The sequence below is a fragment of the Rattus norvegicus genome, chromosome 8 (genome assembly GCF_036323735.1).
Source record: "Rattus norvegicus strain BN/NHsdMcwi chromosome 8, GRCr8, whole genome shotgun sequence".
Taxonomy (NCBI): domain Eukaryota; kingdom Metazoa; phylum Chordata; class Mammalia; order Rodentia; family Muridae; genus Rattus; species Rattus norvegicus.
This window is the reverse complement of record NC_086026.1, coordinates 56,426,728-56,444,215: the sequence shown is the minus strand read 5'-3', so window position 1 is coordinate 56,444,215 and position 17,488 is coordinate 56,426,728.

Below are 17,488 nucleotides of genomic sequence, written 5' to 3'. Positions count from 1 at the left end.
TGGACACATGCTAGAGTGATCAGAGAGGAAGGAGCTTCAGTGAAGGAAGTGCCTCATGAGATCCAGCTGTAAGGCATTTCTCAATTAGTGATCAATGAGGGAGGCCCTGACCTATTATGGGAGGTGCCATCCCTGGGCTAGTGATCCTAGTCTCTAAAACAAAGCTGGCTGAGCAAGCCAGGGGAAGAAAGCCAGTAAGAAGCATGGCATTGTTCACTCTCCATGACCTCTGCGTCAGCTTCAGCATCCAGTTTCCTACCCTGTTTGAGTTCCTGTCCTCATTTCCTTTGATGATGAACAGCAATGTGGAAGTGTGAATCAGATAAACCGTTCCCTCCCTATCCTGCTTTCTGTCATTTCATCTCATAGTAATAGTAGCCCTAACTGATGCATGGACACAGAAGCACATGCGATTTAGCCTCTACTTGGAAGGATGAAGTTATCATATTAAGGAAGTCACAGAGAGGCATAAGTTCATCTCGGCAGTTGGAGCTGGGGTCTTCATGTAGCGCTAACAGAGCTGAGGAAGGACGGTTCTATAGTCTTTTGTCTCTTTCTTATCCTAGAGTGTGGAGCAATGTGCCTGCACTTAGTAGTGTCTCAGATAATATTTATTTATTTGATTTGAATATCTCCTTAGTGGCTCGTGTGTTCAAAGATATCTAAAAACACACCAACTTAGGTGTATATCTATCAGGTGATTTCGTATGTTCCACTGTGAGCTAATGGATGATTGTTGACACATCACTCTGAAAATGTTCTCAAGGTGATTGATATATTCCACGTGTCCATTTTGAACTCCTAAAGGATTTCTCTATCCTATTCTTTTATCCTCCAGAGAACAGGGGACTGACTGTCAAACTAAAACCCTGTCCACATTGATATATGAGAATAAGGGAGCCAGTCTACTCTACTCTTTGTCATCCATGTGTTGACTACACCTAGAGTTAAAATCCTTTTGCAGAAGGATGGAGAGATAATTAACTATTATTCTGTAAGATCTCTTGAAAATCAAAAGCAGGTGATCGTCATCACTTCTCTGTGGCCCTGGGCCCACTGAAGCCTCTTAAGCCCAGTTTCTTGTAGTATAAAATCCCACTTCTTCTCAAAGGCTTCAGAGAGGCAATGTGTGTTGCACTGGCTACTCAGAACTTGGCACAGAACCAGCACCAAATGGCTTACAGCCTTGTTGCTGAGTCCATGCTACTGGACTAGGTTTCTACGACAAAGCCAATTAGAACAATTTATTCATTTTATACTAAAAAGAATAGCTAGGCATGGTGACTCCCACACCTGATCTCAACTTGAGAGGCCAAGGCAGAGGGACTGCTGTGAGTACAAGACCAGCCTGGGATGTATAATTAGTTCCAGGCCAACCTGGAGATGAAGTGAGACCCTTTCTCAGATAACTAAACCAAGCAAAACCATAATCCAGAAATGGTACCCCCAGGTGAAAGACGATTCTTGAGCAGTGTTAGGAGTCACTGAACAGAATAAGTGGAGAATGTGAAGGCAGATCTGGAAGCTTCCTTGGAGGAAATGGTGGTTCTTCTGAGATTTAGAGAATAAATAAGTTATCCAACAACAATGGAAAGGACAGGGTAGTGGAAGATGTTCTGGAACAAAAGGGATGCCTGTTTATTCAACACATTACCATGCGGTGTAACATGAGAGGTTTAGATTGAACTGTGTCAGAGCCAACAAAGAAAAATTAAGACATTTCTTTCTTGAAGATGTTCTGCTAAGGGATGGGTACAACAGATGGGGTTTGGCTCTGCGCTGGTGCAGTGGGGGAAAGTTACAACAGAAATACACAGCTCAGTAGCTTTCTAACTTAAAACATCCAGTATAACAATCTCCAAGAGAAAACATTCACAGTAGCTCAAAACATAAAGCAGTGCTACTCCAGAGGAAGCAAAGGATGGATGTCCTTTCGGATGGGCACTGGTAAGCCCCTACTTTTACAATGGCAGCTCTTGAGCCTATTTTGATGGTTCTCCGTATTCTAGGAGAGAAACCAGAAAACCTATGTTAGAGGCCAAAGAGGTTGATGGCCAGAAAGTGAAATGACTTTTCTGAAGGAAGGTTCTGCAGGTCTGCAGTAAAATGACTTCTGGGTCAATGCATTTCCCCACGGGATTTTTAGACTTCCTTGAGTGTCTTCTGTCGTGAGCTTGTCTAGCCTTCTTTCTAGTGTGGTTGACTTAGTCATTTTCCACTAGTGTCTGCCTGTCTTTACCACAACTGGACAGAAAAGCAGATTGTTCAGGTGCACTGGGGACAGAACTTTTCCTTAGGAGAAGAGTGAGTTTCTAACTCAGTTTCTATGGGACGTGGCCGTCTTCTTCCAGAACATGTCTTCCTGCTATGAAGACTCTAGTGCTAATGGTTGGTACTTTGGAATAGCAGTCTTTACAGATGGCATTACACACAGAATCCCTGGTGCCCGCGCTCTTCTCTTTGTATCCTGCCCCAGGCTGGTCTGATTCGTGGTAAGTTCATTCCTTATGGAGCAGAATCCATGCTGAGTCACAGTGGTTTCATTCACAGGATCTACAAACTGTATCGTACTGTCTTTATCACACAAAATTTCCCAATGAAGCTGGTCCTTGTACCTCACCCCCACTACCATGTTTTTCTTCTTCAGTTTTGATCTCTGCCTTTAGGGTCTATCCTCTTGTCTTACTAGTTGGCATTTCCAGTTGTTACTAGGAGTAAGATGGCAGGTCCTTTGGTGGGCAAGTCCTTGGGATTGCAACATAGTCCCTTCTTGCTTCCTGTTTCCTGTTGCCTGCCCCTGACAGGACCCTTGGCCCCCAGATCATCTGCCACAGACCTATTTTTGAGTGCCACCTGCAGGTGACTGAAGCCCTGTGAGAGCTTCCTGGGGAGAAGGTGGTTCTAACTAGCTTCTCCCCCCACCCCAGCCCTCTCTTTCTGTCTCTGTCTCTCTCTCTCTGTCTGTCTCTGTTTCTTCTCATATCAACACCTCCCAAGGGGGCAAGCATTACCATTGCTTTACCAGTTACATCCCAATACTAACGTCATATAAGCTCCAGATGAAGGGAGGGTTTGTTTGTCCATTGTTGTTCCATGGGCCTGGAGTGAACGAAAGTGGATATAGTGCCCTACAAGCTCTTTCACCTTTTCTTCTGCGCCACCCTTTCTGTCTTATCTCCTCCTTTCCCCTGTGTCTTCTGTTTCCAAGGCTCACCGTGGCTCGAGACCTCTGCACTGCTGTTATATCTGCTCAGGTGTCTTTCTTCAAAATGGCTCCAGTGTTTGCTGACAAGTTTTATATCCATTGCCATTGTCAGTAAACCGTCATTCCAAACCACCCTCTTAAACTGGTGACAAACATATTTCCTATTCCAGATTTAGTGTATTTTAACCAGAGACAATTTTTACTGTGGATGTACTATGTAGTTTATCAATTTACTTATTTGGTACCTTCTACTGGACTTTAAATTCTATGAGAGCAGGGTTTGATGCTTTTATTTCTTTGTAACTCCTGACCCTGGGATTCTGAGGAGAGCAGTGTCAGCCACAGGGTGGGTGTTGAATGAACAACTGGTAAATGATGCAGTAGTCACATTGAGCATCAGGATAGACTCCAAGCTTCCTTTCTTTCAGAATCCAAATTTCCTTCCTGTCAGGCTTCAGGTTTCCTTCCTGTTAGACTCCAAGCTTCCTTCCTGTCAGGCTCCAAGCTTCCTTCCTGTCAGGCTCCAAGCTTCCTTCCTGTCAGGCTCCAAGCTTCCTTCCTGTCAGGCTCCAAGCTTCCTTCCTCTCAGATTCCAAGTTTCCTTCTTGTCAGGCTTCAGGCTTCCTTCCTGTTGAGTTCCTGGCTTCCTTCCCTTGAAGCTTCAGGCTTCCTTCTTTTCATGGTTCAGGTGTTTTTTCCCCTTCAGCCTCCAGGCTTCCTTCCTGTCAGAGTTTAGCTTCCCTTCACTTAAGAGTCAGCTTTCCTGTCAGGCTCCCAGCTTTCTTCCTGTTAGACTCTACTCTTCTTTCCTGTCAGGCTCCAGGTTTTCAGTCTTGTCAAGTTCTAGCCTTCCTTCCTGTAGGGGCTCTTGGATTTATTTCTTCCTGTTAGATTCTAGCCAACATTCCCGTCAGTTTCCAACTTTCTTTCATGTTTCTATTTCTCGGAGCTCCTGGGAACTAGACATATAAGATCTGGCATGGACGCCCAGATCTGACATGTTTATTCTTTTTCACACTGGCTTCCTTTCATTTCTTACTAAACCACCTAAGCAGGCAGTGTGTTAAGAGTGCCTTCCTTCCCAGCATCACTTAGTGCAGAAAAATATTTATTAAGGTTTGATGTTGGCAATACATCAAAATCCAATAACCATACCGTAGTGCAAACGCACTGAAGGGTGTGAGACCCATAACGTAATCTGCACATCAGAATCACAAAGGCGAATCTATAATTTCATTTGATTTATTTTCCTAAAAAGCGGCAATCCCACATGTTGCTTGAAATGATGGAAACTGGGACAAACAGAAGCGCAGGAGATTTATGAAGCTTGTCAGCCAAGTCTTGGGGATCCCTACTCCATGCCTGAAAGATAGGCCTGAGTAATTTCCCCTTTTACTGCAGCAATATCTTGTCTGCATTCACCAGAAAGACCCCCGACCTGTAAACATATTAGCAGGCGTGTTCTCTTTACGAGTGTGTAAATTTTCCCACATTGTATGCCTGCAGGGTCTTGAGGCTGTGTTTATTGGTGTGAGTAGCCCACGTGAGAGAAAGCGCCAGTGTGATCTAGATTTATGCCAAGTGGAGAATGGTGGGCAGCATGGAAGAGTGTTTTGTTTGTTTGTTTGTTTGTTTGTTTGTTTGTTTGTTTTTTAAATATAAAAGCAGACATTTTCTTTGAATAGCAGGCAGGGATTCACTTAAACAAAATGACACACAGTGATCTCCAAGGCATGCAAACTGTGGTCCTATGGTCTAAGTGTCAGGTGGACAGATTCAAATTTAGCAAAGCTGTCTGAAAGGGTTTTCAAGCCTGGGGAAAACATGACTTCCTCCTACTGTGCTTGATGGTGTCTCCCTTTCCTAGATTTTCCTTGTCAACCTCCAGGGTTTGACATACCTTGGTATGTACCCTTCTCTTAAAGACAACAATAGTCTCTGGTCATGGAAAGCCTGCTGTATAGTGAAGTATGTAAATCTCGCCAACCATCCAACAGGTAGGTATGTTGCTCTCAGAGTTTTGCAGGAGATCCTGAAGCTCCAAGAGGTCAATGACAGAAAAAGTGTTTAAGATAATAGGATGCAGTTCAAAGTCCACACTCCTTCTATGCTACTGTGTTAGGGACACTAGACTTGCTATCAGTAATTTGTTAGCCCTATTCTGCCAGGCCTGCTACTCATGTATAGAAGGTTCCAGAACCTTCTTGTGTCCTGACCTTCCTCATATTTTAAGTGTCTGTGGAACATGACAAATTGTGTCTCACACACCTTTATGATTGAGGTCCAGGTCATTGGGCCTCCCCTATCTCCTCTTTGTGATCTTGTACCTACTTTCAGTACCCACCTAGCCCTCCTTCCAGCATGTAACATTCCCTAGCCTTAGACTTGAAGGCTAGACAATGAGCAGTATTTTGAATGTAAGACGGATGAATGGAGCTTAGACATGTGACATGGGGCATTTTATGAACCCATTCAGGGCATGATGGCATCAAGTATGAGAAGAGAAGGTGCAGGGCCCCTATCAGGGAGCCACCCTTGTATCCTTGCTGTAGGGACACAGATGCTGCACTCGCTGTTTCTGTCTTTAGTATATGTCCTCTGCACAGTTGCTCCAAACTATGCACATTTTGAGGAATCTGAGAGTGCAGGAGAATCCACAAGTGGCCACATGACCAGATGGCATCGTGTAAGAACGGGATAGTTCATCTTTCCCACCATCATCCTCCCTTTATAAACTATGAAGAAATTAATTTGTACACTGCGGGAGAGCTCTTTAGAAGTGGCTCCTACCCTGATACCTTCAATTTTGACAATCTGATAGCAAGTTTGGGGGATATGGAGGAAAGACTTCTGGGAGTCTTGCTTCATAACCTGGTGCACAGACTCTGTCACTCAGACCCCAGGGTAAAGTATAGCAGACAGAACACTCTCTGCAGGAACCGGACCCCACCCCTCCTCACTGAGCTCCTCTCTCACTGTTCCTTTTACAGCCCAAAGAACCTGCGCTTTCATGTAGAATCTGGCTACATGGGGCTCCTGAACGTCACACATGAAGAAAGAGATTGCTTAAGCATGTGGTATGGCGGTGCAGCCAGGTTCATCCCAGGTGGCCATGTCCTCTTCCTGACTTTCATCTCTGTCTCTCATTATCCAGCTAGACTCTGCCTCAGCTACACTAGTTTCTTTAAGAACAATTATTAGTGTATACCCATTATGTAAGGTGATTGCTTTTATAACAACATTTTCATTTAATTATAGCATGTACTTTAAACATATTCACCGTATATTACCCATTTCTATACCTCTATGTTTTTCTTCTTCCTCACTGGTGTATGTGTTTGTGTGTGTGTGTGTGTGTGTGTGTGTGTGTGTGTTTGTGTGTATGTGTGTAAAATCCAGGTTTCACATGTGACAGAAATGAAATATTTGTGTTTCTGAGGCTGACTTATTGCTAAGTAGATGATTTACAGTTCCATCCATTTTCCTGCAAATGACAGAATTTCATTCTCCTGTGGGGCTGACTAAAATTCCATTGTATAGATATACTGCATTTAATCCATCCATCTATTGATGGACACCTAGGCCAAATTAGGCTACTGTGAACAATGAAGCAAGAAATGTAAATGTTCAGGTCCTTGTGGTGGGTTGACTAGGATTTCTCTATAGGCCTTCTGCTTCCAGTTTTGCTGAGTAATCTCTACACTCATTCTCACCATGTCCGCACTTGTTAATAACCCAGTAGCGACCAAAGCTTCTCTTCCCCAAACCTGCCACATGGTCAGCTTTAAATGTCACTTGTTTTCTTTTTTTTTTCGGAGCTGGGGACCGAACCCAGGGCCTTGCGCTTGCTAGGCAAGCGCTCAACCACTGAACTAAATCCCCAACCCTGTCACTTGTTTTCTTAACAGGAGCCTCTCAGCAGTGTGAGGCGGGATCTAAATGTAGTTGTGACTTGCATTTCTTCATGGTGACAGATGCTGGACAAATTTTCACGCCTCTATTGGCCATTGGTACTTTATTTTCAAGAACTGTCTATTTCATTTGCCAATTTATTGGTTGAATTAGTTTGCTTTTTTCCTTTTGGTTATTTCTATATTTTTGTTACAAAGCCTCTATCCAGTGTGTATAGTAGGTAAAGACCACCCCATGCCATAGGCTGTCTCCTCATTCTGTCAGCTCTTTGCTATGCAGAAGTTTTACCACCTTGCATTCTCTCACTTTTTAATTTTGTTGTCATTTCTTGAGCTCCCCCGCCCCCTTACAGCCCTTTTAGAAAGTCCTTGCTTATTTATGACTGTGTCTTGAAGTGTTTCTCCCATCCCTTTCTCTAGAAGGCTAAGAGGTCCAGGTTTTGCATTAAGATCTTTGATTCCTTTTGGATTGACTTTGATGCAAGGTGAGAGATATTGATCTAGTTTCATTCTTCCATATGTAGATATGCTGTTTTCCCCAGCATAAATTTTTAAAAAGGCGGTCTTTACTCCAATGTCAAACTTCAGGTGGCTGTAACCATGCAGGTTTACTTCTGATCCTTAGTTATATTCCACTGGTCCATGTGTCTGTTTATATGACCCTGTCATACTGTTTTGTCATTATGACTCTGTGGTATAGTTGGAAGTCAGGTATTGCTGGACTGATTTCTTTATTGAACAGTCCACATAGTCACTTTCATAATCAATCTCATACTTAGACCACTTTTCCCACTGAGCAGGCATGTAGGATTTCTTCCATTTTTGTATGTTTTATCTCGTTATTCCCACGCCTTTTTTGGTTGACAGTCATGACCTCTGAAGTGTGGCAGAGGAAATTGTAGTTAATCTTAAATGGAAGGCAAGACAGAGAAAGATATCAATGCTCACTTTAAATGCAAAGCACCACCATGTAGGAAGATGGTGTGTATGTGAAACAACCCAGAGAAACAACCCAGACCCAAAGGCTAAATAGTTAAGCTCATGATATCAGGAATCTATAGGGAACAAAAGAACTCTAAGTGCTGGAAAGTAACACGTGCCTAATCAGAGACCTGCTATGCTCAGTGAGCAAGTCATTTGGTGGGCTGATGATGAGCCTCAAGCTCATGTCTAGGATGGACCTGGTGGTTTCACATTGTCATCATCCACTGCTGTCCTCACAGAGAGTTATTTCTCTGGGCAGATTGAAATGGGAACCTTTACATTTAGTCTTCATTGTTATGATATCTTCTTTGTTCCTTTTGTTCTTTTGGGACAGTGTTTCTCTGTATGTAACCTTGTTGTCCTGGAATTTGCTCTGTAGATCCAGCTGGTCTCAAACTCAGAGATCCTTCTGCCTCTACTCCCAAGTGCTGGGACTGAAGGTGCCCACCTGTTATTTTATTCTCTATGGAGATGAAAGTCTCTGTAACTTGACATCCACTATCAATTATTCTGTACAGTTGGGAAACATATCTTAGATCGTTTTTCTTGTTTACTACAGTATAATAGTATAGTATAAATGCATAATAAATCCACATTTAAAAACAATGACTTTTTTGATTATACAACTTATTTATATTTACTTAGGAGAACCCAGAAACTTCTGTAAATGATGAGAGTTAACATAAAAATCACCCATAAGCCCAATATCCATGAATAACTATTGATTAACATATCTAGGTATTTCCTTACTGCCATCAATAAATATTTATTTCTCTGAAAAGAGCATACCTGTAGGGAAATTTTGTACTTTTCAAGCTTAGAAATAAATGGTAATAGGCTCAATGGGCTTCTGGGGAAGTCCTAACTTTATCTAGAATCTCTTTCTGTTACTAGAGAGTCTCTGGGAATAGGAGCCAGGAGGAACTGTCAAGTCACCACAGGCTCCCAGCCCTTCTAGGTGAGGCACCCAAGAATTGCTTAAGAAGTGTCCTTTGTGCTGGTTGTTTGTCTTTCTGCTCTAAGATGTTACTCATGGTTAATAGTCCTGCTCTACAATAGCCAAGGGGTCTCCATGGGGATTATTGAGGGGGTTGGAGGTGTGTGTGTGTGTGTGTGTGTGTGTGTGTGTGTGTGTATACACGTATATATGTGTGTGTGTATACATCTATATATTTGTGTGTATTCTGTGTGTGTATATGTATGTTTATCTTCGTACATGTGTGTGTGTGTGTGTATGTGTGTGTGTGTGTTCTTTTCTCCCTCACTCACTGAGAGTTTGGCAAGTCCAGGAGAGAGGCAGCTGATTATTTTTAGCCCCTTGTGCATAACAAAAGAATGCTAATGCTCAGTGTCTTTATGAAAGCTCTTGAGTTCATCAGCTTTGCAAAGAAGTGAAATTAAATCAAGATTTAATTGGGATATGCATGTTTTATTCATGCTACTAACCACAGGAGAAGCCAGCGAGCTGAAGGTAAAAAAGAGGGGAAAAAATCTTTTGAAAAGTTGTTTCTCTCTGATTAAATAGAGATAGTTTCCAACTTCAAAGGGAGCAGGCCTTTAATGTATTTTAAATGCTCAACTAGGCTTAGCCTGGCCAGTTCTGCTATGCTTGGGCAACATAAACCAAGGATGCCCTGTCCCTAATGCCATTTCCTAGGTTCTAAGGCCAGGTCTAGCTCCTGATCCTAGTTTCTGCACTTTAATACAAAGCCTTGAAACAACGTGCTGGGATCTGAGGAGGAATGGACACAGGCTGGATTACCTGTTGGTACCCTATAAATCTGAGTACCATCTCCTTTCACAAGCCGAAGGAACAATAGCTCAAAGGAACAATGACTGCCCTGGAAAGGGACACTTATCAAGTATCTAGCAAACTACATCTTGCCTGAGCTTCATGCACCTGACATGTTGGGACAAGAAATCAAAGACCCAGATTACATGGGAAATAGAGAATGAGAAGCCAAGGTTGCAGGAAAGGTTTACAATACTCTGAGAGGTCAGAAGAAAAAGTAATATGATAGGAGACAGAGGAAGCCTAAGAGAGAAGATGGGAGTGTCTAGAATTTCTGCATATGTAAATTCTTGCTAGTGTTCCAAGCAGGGGAGCCCGGAGTCCAGCTGCTGGAGAAGGATGTGAGGGAGGCTGTTTGGTTGGCTGTGTCCATGGTGTAGGCATAGGTTATGGGAAAGTGTAGAATAGATATTGGAACAAGGACACAGAGAGCTTTAGACTCAGGTTGAACAAGGTATAAGTTTTGAAGGTTAACTAAAGATACAATTTAAAGGTGTGCTGGTTAGTTTTAACTGTCAACTCGACACACCCTGAACCTCCTGGGTAAAGAGTCTTCATGAGGAAGCATCAATCAAGTTTGCCTTGGGTATGTCTGTTAAGGGATTGTTTTGAATGTTCACTGATGGAGGAAGACACAACCTTTTGTAGGTAGCATCATTCCCTAGGCTGGGAGTCTTGAACCTGCCTAGGGGAGGGGAAAACTATCTGAAAGCAAGCTAGCAATCAAGCTAGCAGATATTTCTCTCTGATCTTCACTGTGGACGAGATGTAATTAGCTGCTTGAGTTTCTGCCTTGCTTCCCCTCAGTGATGGACTATGTAATATATCATTGTAAATGGACTAAACTCTTTCTCTCTTAAGTTGCTTTTGGTCAGGATGTTTTATCATAGCACCAGAAACAAAACTATAGGATGAAGGAGAAGTGACTGTAGTTATAAATTTAGAATCCCTTAGAACTGGAGGAGATTGCCAACCTATTTGGTTCAGAAATTGCTCGCCCATAGCACAGCCACTCTTGTGGCCACAGTGCACACTCCTTTCACACTGGCATTCTTTTCTGAGCCATATGGAAGTTTGTAGTGCTTGAACAAATGAAAACAGTACTATCAGACTTGAGCTATCTGACTCCCCTTTTCCGTTATTCTTAAATAATTCTGACCTCAAAAGTATTCCTATGAGGTCAATGGAACAGGCACACATAATTTTATAAACTCAATTCCCAAGGGAGAGGGAGAAGACAGCCAAATCTATGTTTAATTTACTGACTAGAATTTGGTAATTTTGGAGAGTTGGAATGATGTAGATCCAGAGCCAGAATTATTCTGAGATGCGTTTAAAAAAAAATCAAGTCTGTTTTTCCCTCCCCAGCCCCTGCTCCCAGGATGACTCAGAGATAAATTATTTATTATGAAATGCATTGACCACAAGCTTTGGCTCATTCTCTGACTAGTTCCTAACATAGTTAACCTACTCAGACTATTCTATCTCTACCACTTGGCTAGTTTCCTCTTCTTCAGTCCTGTCCTGGCCTGCTCCTGCCTTCCTCCCTTCCTTCCTTCCTTCCTCCCTCCCTCCCTCCCTCCCTCTTTCCTTCCTCCCTCCCTTCCTCCTTCCCTCCCTTCATTCCTTCCTTCCTTCCTTCCTTCCTTCCTTCCTTCCTTCCTTCCTGTGTCTTCAGTGTCTCACTGAACTCTCTCTCTCTCTCTCTCGCTCTCTCTCTCTCTCTCTCTCTCTCTCTCTCTCTCTCTTCTTTTATTTTCTTTATAAAGATTTCCCAGAATCCTCTCTCTCCCTGAAAGGGTCCCACCTCCTACTTTCTGCATCAGCTTATTGGCCATCAGCTTTTTATTGACAGGTGATAGTACAAGAGATTCTCTTTTCAGAGATTTGTCTACCCCTAAAACAGCCATTTACTGCCCAAATCCTGTATCTGACCTGTATCTTTACACCAACGTAAAGCTAAGAATGTCATTGGATAGCATCTGAGACTTAGAGCAGAGTTTCCTTGGCTTTACTGTAGCCTGCCTACCTGCTGTCCTTAGCAATGCATGTAGTGAATGCATTGATTTATGACTGACATTCATTCTGTGGCTACATAAATTCATATAACCACTCACAGCATGGACTATGTCCTTCAGATCAAGCCTGATTATGTGTTCCCAGGCCATGGTCACTCACATTTGGCTCAGTGGTTAAGACCACTGGCTGTCTTCCAGAAAAGCTGGGTTCACGTCCCAGCCCCTACATTACACACACACACACACACACACACACACACACACACACACACACACACTCATATACAGTTACTCTATCACCATTGTTGCAATGACTGTTCTCTCTTTATTCTTTCTTCCTTGAATTGTCTTTGCACCTTTATGAATGTCTCCCCTACACTATTTTGTGTGTATGTGGTATGGTGTGTCTGTGTGTGTGTGTTAGTGTGTGTGAGAGTGTGTGTGGTGTATGTGTGGCATGTGAGTGTATTTATGGAATATATGTGAGGTGTGGTGTGTGTTTGTGTGTGTGAGTGGTCTGTGAATGAGAGTGTGTGTGTGTGTGTGGTGTGTATGTATACATATATGTATATATATGTATATATGGTACACACACACACACACAGTTACTCTATTACCATTTGTTGAAATGATATTCTCTCTTTATTCTTTCTTGAATTGTCTTTGAACCTTTATGAACCTCTCCCTACACTATTGTGTGTGTATGTGGTAGGGTGTCTGTGTGTGTGTGTGGTGTGTGTGTGGTGTGTCAGTGTGTGTGAGTGTGTGTCAGTGTGGATAGTGTATGTGTGGTGTGTGTGGCTGTGTTTGTGGCATGTACGTGTCTGTGTGTATATGTGTGAGTGAGTGAGTATGTGTGGTGTGTATGTCTGTGTTTATGGTATGCATGTGTGGTTTATGTGTGTTTGTGTATGTGTGAGTGGTCTGTGAGTGAGTGAGTGTGTGTGTGAGTGAGTGTGTGTGTGGTGCATATGTATGTGAGTGTGTGTGATGTATATATATGTGAGTATGTGTGATGTATATGTATGTGAGTGTGTGTGGTTTTAGAGTTCTTATTATGTCCCATTGATCTAGTCAATCTACTGCCTATTCTATGTATTTCCACATGATATTTACAATCAGATGCTTTGTCTCTACAACAGAAAGCCTTTGGGGTTCTAAAATATGGAATATGTTGAATCTACTTGAATATAATTTTGAACATTGGTCTTGCATATTGCAGCACTCCAAATCTTACTGATTTCATAGATTCTAGCTATCTGCATAGATAATCTACTGTGTGCAAAGGAAGATCATTGTGGTCCTTCTGTAGGAACCTGGGTGCCTTTTGATTTCCTTTCTCTTTTTTTTGCTTATCAGGTTAGCAATCCTTTGGTGGAAGAGTGAGATGTGCACATATGATCTCACTGGGGAAACCTTTCATTAGTAGGAAAAAATACTTAAAGATGTCCTTTGTCTACTGTTGGGAGTATCACACGAAGGTCCTTGTGCCCAGAAATCTCCAGAGGAACCAGGAGTGTTAAGCACACAGGCTAGGAAAGGTCAAAAACCTGTTTTTCCAGTCAGAAAGATGAGAACTGGAAGTGATTAACAGCCTGGTGATCTGTGTTATCTGTTGGACCAGCCACATCAAGCTCTTCCAACCAGGACTAGCTATGACTAAGACCCCAAATGACCTCTGTGCTAGCTCTATGACTGAGACCAGGCCAGACCCTGAGGCCCTTAAGCTGGCACAGGTAACCTGTCCCTAGAGCCCATCTTCTCGGAAGAAATGACATGGACCCTGCGTTGAGTTTCAATGTAATTATGTGTCCTTGTGCAGTGGGGATTGTATTACACCAGGAAACCTTTTTTCCAATTATACTGGACTTAAATGCACTGGGAATAAACCACCTGTTATTAGACTCACTGAAGTCTGATCCAGGTTGGCAAAGTCCCCCTGCACTGGATTTTTATCCTACCTCTTTGAAGAGTTTGCATCCCTGCCTAGATACCTACAGGGACCCCCTCAATCCACTTGAAGAATTTACTTTTAACTGTTTTCTAAAAGTTTTTTTTCTTCTTAAGTAGAAATAAAAATTACATTGTGAAATGCTTTTTTTTGAACCTAGTTAAATAAGCAGATTTTTTTATATAACATTATTCAGTTCATTTGTTTTTGTGTATTTATTTATTTACTTTCATATGTCATATATGATAAATATATCATACAAATATGATATATTAGATAATAAATATATTTTATTATATACATATATTAAAAATAAATACATTGTATACAAAATATTATACTTTTGGGGTTGGGGATTTAGCTCAGTGGTAGAGCGCTTGCCTTGGAAGCGCAAGGCCCTGGGTTCGGTCCCCAGCTCCGAAAACAAGAACCAAAAAGAAAATTATACTTTTATATTTATTTATTTAGTATCATTTATGTCAGCATGCATGAAGAGGTCAGAGTTCAATCTGCAGGAGTCAGTTCCCTCTACCACATGGGTGCTGGAAATTAAACTCAGGGTATCAGGTTTGGCAGCAAGTACCCTTACCAGCTAAGCCATCTTGCCAGGCATTTAAATTTTTTTAATTATATTTTTTAACAGATGGGTTTTCTGTTTTAGTTTGTTGATACAGTGAATTATCTTGATTCCTTTAAAATATTAAATTAACTGCACTTATGAGATAAATCTTCTTTGGCTGGGGTAAATTATTGATTTGACTGCTAAACTGTTGTTGATAATTATGACTCGCATGTTTATGAGAGAAATCATTCTGTGGTTTTCATTTCTTGTGGTATTTTTGCCTTGTTTTTGTATCATCCCATTGTGCTTTCTAGGATGAGTTAGGAAGTGTGCCTTCCTTTGCATCTTTCTGAACCTTTGGATAGAATTCATCTGCGTCTCCGCCAGTGTTCGCCAGAACATACACATGCAGACGTTTGGGCTGGAGTTTGCTTTGTTGGAGAAATCTTATTTACAAATTCAATTTATTTTGTAGATAAAAGGTTATTCAGGTTATTCCTTTTTGAATAAAGTTTGAGAGTCTGTAACTTTTGAAAGATATTGTATTTTTGTCATCAAATTTATTACCACAAACCTATTACCAAGAGTCCCCTGTTGTTCTGTAATGTCTATAGACTATGTTGTGATGTCATGGAATGTGAAGTTTTTTATGTGCACGTTGGTAACTTTTATCTTCTATGATAAGCCTGATCTTACTGGTTTAATTATTACCACCTATCACATGAAGTTAATAAGAACAACTTCATTCTTAATTACTAATGATAATTATACAAATATTAAGGATAAATACCACTGGTTACATAGAAATGAAAAAAGATGCTGTTTCATTGATTTAAACATATTTTGTATTGGATTGATTTTGACAATCTTGATTTTTTTCTGTCTTCCACTTTTTCATTCTAAAACCTCCTTAAAATTGATACTGTGGTCATGGATTTGAAAATTTCTTTCTTTTCTGATTTTTCTGACATGGGCATTTAGTGGTACTAATTTGCTTGTAGATAATTCTGCAGTCCTACATTTTGACATATTTCATTTTAATTTAGCACAGAATGCTCTGGCTTTCCTTTTTGTTTCTTCTTTGACTCGCGGGCTATTAAGAAGTATGCTGTTTGGTTTCGTGATATTTTATCATTTCCTAAGTACTTTTTCTCTATTGATTTCAAGTTTACTTCCAATTTGTTCAAAGAACACATATTACATAACTTTAATTCTTTAAAATCTTCTAGAGTTGTGGTTTGGAAGATGATATATCTTGACAAATATGCCATGTGCATTTGGGGAAAAGTGAGTATTTTCCTATTGGGTAGAATTTCCTACTTTATCAAGTCAAATTGCTGGATACTCTTCATCAAGTGTTCTGTATCATTTCTGATTTTCTGTTATTTGGTTTATCAAGTGTTACGAGAAGGCTGTTGAAATATACAAGTGTTCTTGTGGATATGGTTATTTCTCATCTTAATTCTATCCATCTTTGCCTCATGGATTTTAACATTCTATTATTGGGTGCATAAATATTTAGCATTGTTATGTCCTATTGATAAATTGACCCCTTAATCATTATGACATAAAGGTCTTTAACCATGGCATTCATCTCTACTGTGAAGTATGTTTTGTCTGGTACTGATATAAGCACTTTAATTTTCTTATGACTAGTTTTGGCACAATATATTTCTTTATTTATTTGAGTAAAATGTGCTATTCATTCATAATGGAAAGTGTTAAGAAGAGTAGGAATAGAAAGGACTGCTTTAACACCATGAAGTCCATTCACCCAGACCTAGAGCAAACATCATGCTCCATGCTGAAGCTCTGGGAGCTGGTGTTTTCTTTTATGGTGCTGGGAATCAATAGAGCTTCTCATGTGCTACAAAAGCACTTTCCCATCAAGTTATACCCAGATCTTTGATTTTGTGGTGTTTTGGGCTTTGTTTTGTCATAGGGTCCCTTTTGTTCCTGGCGGGATCCAAAATCACTGTGTAGCCAAGGATGATCCTGATCTTCTGGTTCTCCTGTCTCTGCCTCCTGAGTGCTGGGATCACAGGGTGTACCACCATCCATGGCCAAAGGCTTCCTTTGTAGTGGAAGGACTGTGACACAGAGTTGTTGCTCCCTGTTCTGTTAAGTCTCCACTATCCTGGAAATGTGGTCAGTGCAGAAAGGATTCTTTCTTCTTCTTCTCCTTCAAAATAAATGATCAAACGTGGAAAAAAAGTGATGACTTAAAAGTGATATATCTGTATGTATGGAAAATTCAAAATGATTTTACAGATACATTTTTAAACTTAATAAGAGATTTTAAACAGGTTTGCTGGGTAAAAAAATACAAATATAAAAAGTGTGAATATTTGTATCATCATATAAACATTTACTATAAAACTGTGATAAATCAGTATTATATTGGTGCAGGGATAATATCATAGAGCAACTGTAATAGAATAGCGAGCCAAGCAATAGACTCTTGATACAATACAGAGGTGAGCCCCGCAGAGCATTGGAGAAAAGGCAGACTTTTCAAAAACTGTGCCAAGACAATTTGATATCCATATGGGAAAAAAAGAAATTAGATTTCTGTCTCACATCATACAGCAGAATCAATTTCAGATGGATTAAAGACCTGATTGTGAAGTCAAAATTATATTGCTTTCTGGAATTTCAGTTCCAGAGCACGCTGGTGAAGATTCGGTTTTCACTGCTCCTGCTCTCTTAAATATAACTAAACACTCAATAGTTGTTAAAGAGAGAGTGATGAGAGGACTCTGAAAGTTGAGGGGAAAAGGCAAACTAGATACAGACCTCAGGACTTGAGAAATGAGGACATGAGGAAGGATCAGCTCTTCTTTTGTGTTATATGCACAGGGCACTGGAGAGCCTTATCAAGAAAAAGCACACACAGTGACAGCAAGAACAAAGGAGAGCCTTCCTTCTAGACAATGGACCAGAAGAAAGGGACCAACAAGAGGGACCTAGTGGGAAAACTCAATCCCTTTCTAGACTTGGGGACCATGGTAGTAATATCAACTATAGTCCTTAACAGTGACAATGATGATTCAGCCACACCAACC